This window comes from Cephus cinctus, unplaced genomic scaffold (assembly GCF_000341935.2).
Source record: "Cephus cinctus unplaced genomic scaffold, Ccin1 Ccin1_scaffold1576, whole genome shotgun sequence".
In the NCBI taxonomy this organism is placed as follows: Eukaryota; Metazoa; Arthropoda; class Insecta; order Hymenoptera; family Cephidae; genus Cephus; species Cephus cinctus.
Genome location: NW_014333885.1, coordinates 179,172 through 184,823, shown reverse-complemented (window position 1 = coordinate 184,823; position 5,652 = coordinate 179,172). Strand labels below are relative to the sequence as shown.

At 46.3% G+C, this 5,652-nt stretch overlaps 1 protein-coding gene across 1 annotated transcript in view; it reads left to right on the top strand.

Moving 5' to 3' along the window:
- LOC107273347 (transcription factor Sox-2) overlaps positions 1-5,652 on the top strand; it is a 248,390-nt gene that overhangs the window by 67,712 nt on the left and 175,026 nt on the right. The window lies entirely within an intron of this gene.

The window sequence follows — 5,652 nt, the reverse complement described above, 5'->3', positions numbered from 1 at the left end:
CTCGATCTCATGAAAACCCGACACGTCCGCGACGGGTGTACCCACGGTAGTGCGCGATCGTACGGCCCTGCCGCTTGAAAATTAAAACCATAATTCATGGTGTTTTTAGTTTAATGAGAACGCTCCTCCCCCCTTCACCTGACACCCTCCCACGTGTATATGTACGCGCTATTGATTCCGCGATCGAACACATCACAGGGATGTGCATATGCTTTTCATGCCCCTCGATACAAAGTGTAAACCCGCCCTTAAGAGCATCGCGTCGCTGTCGGGAACGAAAAGAAAAGGTAGACGCGCGAAATTGATTTACTCTTGGAAAAAAAAAAAGAAGAAGAAAAAAGAAAAGGTTATCCTGAAAACTGTGGAGGGTCGTAAGGGTGAATTTACATGGGTGCCGGAGGGACGTCCAAGACCCTGCGAGGGTGTACGGCAGTGATTCGTGAAGTGTCATGTGAATAAGTGCCATGGGCCGTTGCATGAAAACTGCAGCAAGACAACGGTACGGCGACACCCCCGGACTACTTGTTGTTAATCGTTCGTTGCACCCTTTCAGGGGGCGCCAGCCGTCCCTGGGCTGCAGTAGGGTCTACGTGTTTCCTGGACCGTGGCTTTTGTCCATTAGCCTCGTCGCTGAGGAAGTCGACGATGAGGATGACGCCGCTCAAGATGGGTGGCATCGGGTGGGTTTTCATTGGCGCGATTCTGGTATAAAAATGTCACCTGTGCCTCCAAGAATCAGGATAATGAGATCGTCCATGTATAAACTCACAAGCCAGTTCTTCCGTTCTCCCTCTCTCTCGCTCTTTCTAGATTTCCCCTATTCCCCGTCTCTCCGTCTCACTCCTCGTTACACGTCACTCCTCGCCTCTGTATTCCTTCGGGCAGGGCCGTACAGACCGTGCCAGAGGTTGAATGGGCCCTGCGCATCGTATCCCATCTTTTATATTCCTTTCTTTTCTGTAATCCCAGTCGGTTTTCGCGCCGGTTGAAGGCGCGTTTCCAATGAGGGCAATACGCGACATTGCCGGGGCTTGTTAGCGGGATTGTAAGTAGACACTTTCTGGGTAATAAGAGGAGAGCTGTACGATGTATCCAGAACAAAATGGCAGCCGCGCACGAGGAATCGAAAATCCTGCTTTAAAACAATGACTCCGGTGTGTCTTTTTCTTGCGTTTTCGATTCTTTTTTTTTTCACCCTAAGATTTCATTGCTACGATAAATATCCATTGTCCTTCGTGAAAAATCGATTCTACGATACTTCTGAGTAAAATCTTTAGTTTTCACGTGTAGACCAGGCAGATCGATAGAACCTGTATAGTTCTTATGGGGTTTATATAGATATATGTACATATAAACAGTACCTTATCGGACTGTACGAAAACCCATTTCAAGATTGAGAGAAACGAAAGGCGTGCTAGAGCGTGGGAGAAAGAGAGAGAGAGACCAAGGGAAAAAGAGAGTCAACGTGGCACCGAGAATTATTTTCAGAGTACCTCATTAAATATAATTTTTGTTGGTACCGCTGAATCGGTCGCACAAAGGGTCACGGGACCAAGGAAATGGGCGGCACCGCACAGACTCGCTCTCCGTTGGGAAACGGTTCGCCATCTCTTTGGAGAATCAAAATTTTCATTTTCACTTCCTTTCTTCGAATCTCGGTGTCGGGCTCTGGTTAAATTTTCTTCTTTTGCCGATTTACAGGTAAAATTCATAATTCACCCAAAACGTTCTCACCCTGTACCCTGACTCCGTGAACCGGTTTCCGTTAGGTTCGGTCATTTTGTCTTGTTCCATTTTTTTTTTTTTTTTTTTTTTCATTTTTTTTTTCGCATTCAGTACACCACTGCACCAATTCCGTCGGATCCGGCGAGCCTTCCGAAAGTGAGCAGAATATCACGAGAACGAAATTTCGCGAGGCTTCGTAATACTCTATGTGAAAGTTACCTCGTTGGCAGCGATTAATTTAATCGCGTATCTCGAGATGCCGCAATTAAACACTCGCGCGGTCGATTGTTCCTGCAATTAAGGGGCTTGTGATATCGTTGTAATTGCAACGATTAGCCAGCCCGTAGGAAGTGCACTCTTACCAGGGAAGACAGTGGTTAGGGTACAGTGGATGGCCAGACAGTTTAAACAATAATAACAACAATAATAACAACAATAATAATGATAAAATCTGTTGGATCATATGATTGGCGATGAGGGGCGCGCAGATTGATTTTTGTTTTGGGGTAAATATTTAATAATAATAATATTGAACTCGTTTGGAAAACATGATTTTATCTCCAGGCAGATTAATTTAATTCGTATCCAATGGCAACACGCTTCCAGACAGTTGGTAACAGTGCACGAATGATCGTCGGATTAATTAATGTAATTAATGCTCATTGTGTCTTATCGATAATGATTTCTTGGAAATCTTTAGCTACCAACTCTCCCACGTTCCACGTCCTTTCCCTATGCTGTGCCCTTTCACCTCTGCGTCTCCTACTTTCCTACCTCCTTCGCCAGCCCCCTCCCTCTCTCTCTCTCTCTCTCTCTCTCTCTCTCTCTCTCTCTCGTTGCCTCATTCTCTGCCAAGCTCCACCGGCAGACCCTTTCTTAGCCCCGACGACACTCCGGCATTCGAGCCGGCCAGGGTTTCTGGGATATTCGGTAGTAAGGAGTAGAGAAGTGCGAGAGAGCCAAGAAGAGAGTGAGAGAGAGAGAGAGAGAGAGAGAATATGGTAGGGTCGCAGAGCTAAGCCAAGCCCGAGGGGTTTACGAACACAATAGTTTGAAATATTCGAGCGCCGGCAAGAAGTTGCCCCCGCGTCGGTAATTAACGAGTTAAAGTTTGGCGTCGCGACGCTCTCTGCGCTGCCATAAGACTCTGGCATCCATTAGCCGAGTGCCTAGGACGGAACTCCTTTTGGCCGCCAAGAAAACAGACATTCTCCTTCCTGCCTGGTATACCTACGCGTCTTAGAGCTCCATCCCACCCTGCACCCCTCAATACTTAAAGGCTGTATTTCCATCGAACGTTCTAGAAATCCCTTGGACCCCCTTTTCCCTCGCTTCGGTCACGTGACATTTGCCACCGTACTAACAGTCACCGTCTCGATACTCGTTTGTATTTTTTTTATTAGTTTTATTTTTTTTTTTGGAATTTTCCATTTATCCACAATTTTGCTTTTCGTTCGTGTCGTCTACAGGCGTACCAACCCCACAGGCTCTTCTAATGGACGACAAATTATTCTCTAGTTGCCGTACCGATGCGGACAACGTTAAATTTGCCCGAGATACAAAGAGCCCGGGGGGACTATATTTCAAGAGATACGTCCCTGGTAACGACTCGGCCGAGCGAGTCATCAGAAACGGTTTAAAAGTTTGGCTGGGAAATTCGAGTTTTCGGGGAGACGATTACAGGAACGAATACCAGACTTTGGCGCGACTTGTGTATATGCTGTGGAGCGAGGGGGAGGATGAGGGTGGGACCAAAAAAATATCCAGGAAAGGAAGTATAACGAGAAGGGGGTAGGGGGGGCCTAAGGGGTTGAAAGATGCTAAAAGTCTTGACGCGTAATAAGGGATCCGATCGGCCGTAAGTAACGAAACGATTGGAGCGTTAACGCTTACGACTTTTGAATCGACTGACTTGAAATTGGCAGAAGTGAAAATTCACGATCCAGCTGTCTGACGTTGGCAAATTAATGAAATGGAGCATCCCCTTTTTCCTAGTCCGTACTGTATGTATCGGAGGTCCCGTTCCACCCCCACCCAACCTCTAACCCTTTTGCAGACAAATTGACGAACTTTGACTTTGCACAAAGTGTATCTCTCAAAAACGGACCCGTCTGGTTTTCCAAAAGGGGTTGACTGTATGGAATTACCCCGCGGTAATGTAATCATCAAAACAAGCCTTAAGATTGAAATAGAAAAAAAAAATTTCAAAAATCCCCTTTCGACCCCACTATATTCATAGTCGCGTCACATACCGGAAACGAAAGTGGTGCCAATTAGGGTCGTTAGAAAAATGTTCAGAAATTGTGCTAAGTAAAGAAAAAAAAAGAAAAAAAAAAAGAAATAAATCTTGTCACCTGTCTACGGGTTACCTATTGTTCCAGTCTTGTAGTCGGTTGTTCCGGCCGAGCAGTTAGCCAGACTAGCAATGAACAAAGGAACAAGAGCTCAATGACCGAGTCATTGAATATTCGAGGAGCAGATCCTTGAACCCCAGCGAGACAGACCGATGCGGGGACAGTGGGTGAAAGAGAGTGCGCGAAGGGATGGTCGGTAATGGGGATGATGACAGGTCGAGTTGTCATCTAAGTTATGATAATTACTGTCAAAACGTAATATAAAGTTGTTCTGTTATTACCGGTCAATTAGAAAAAGAAAAAAGTCTGTACCACCTTGTGAAAACACCTTTAAGATTCCTCCATCGGTACCTCGACCTCATGCGGTACAGCTGGGGTCAATGAATTTTTAAGGATCGAATGATAGTTCGGGATCGTGATTCATGAATTCATCCATTCGGAACCATTCGGAACCATTCGGAGTCATTCGGATTGGCTGCAATTAACCATCCCGGACCACTCGGGTTCGTTAAAAGATACAAACTACGTCGGGGCCTGATGGTCCCACAAGACTGGTCCCAGCTGATTTCTAAAGGAATCGTGAGTGAACGTCGCGCTGGTCCAGCTGTTATTAAAAATAGTGAGAGTAGAAATCTGACAGACTTTATTCTCTCTCTCTCTCTCTCTCTTTCTCTCTCTCTCTCACACACACACACGCTCTCTCTACGAGACAAACGAATTCTTCTCCACGGGACACTTTGACGCTGATAACCCGTTTCGTACAGTTTCTCGATTAAAAGGTCGCACCCTAGGCTATTTGGGGTTCCAGGGGGTTCCAGGGGGTTCCAGGGGGTTCCAGGGGGTGGCGTTTATGTATTCAAATCCCATCTCATCCACTGGGACGTTTGTTGGCTCTTCTAATAGAACCGTTTATTCTCGCATTAGCATATGCACACAGGGTGGCTTCTCCACTTCAGCCTGCTGCTGTCTTTACTCCCCACCGGTGAATCCCTGATACGACCAATGGCCAGGGTCCATATCCATAGACTGTACTCGGACACGAATGCTTTTTTAAGAATTACGTAATACTAACAAAACCATATACCAGGATATATCAGGTGCGATAATTACATTGAAATCAGTAAGGTACCGATGAAATAATTGTAACCGGATCTGATAAGGCAATCCAGTTATCCCGTTTATGTATATGGGTATTGATAATACCAGGGTCTGGCTTTTATACGTATTATACATATAAGCGGTAACCAGGGAGATATCAATCCCGATGAAATAGAGTCGGCGACTGGATATAGGACTGAGAATACGAGAGATACTCCCGGTAAACAAACTGTCTGAAACACACCGGGTGCTCCATTCCATTCGAGAAGCTGGAAGGCCGCCCCCACGTTCTCTCGACGGCATTATCTCGGTACATATTTAAGTGCATGACGTGAAGACTGGCCTCACTCACTCACACTCTGCCACCCTCTATCATGCTAGCCTTAGTGGTGGTAGGGCAGGGGGGTGGCAGTAGTTGTCCCCATACCAGAGCACTAGCCAGCTTGGTAGCCCCTCGCGAATCCAGCCACTGCTG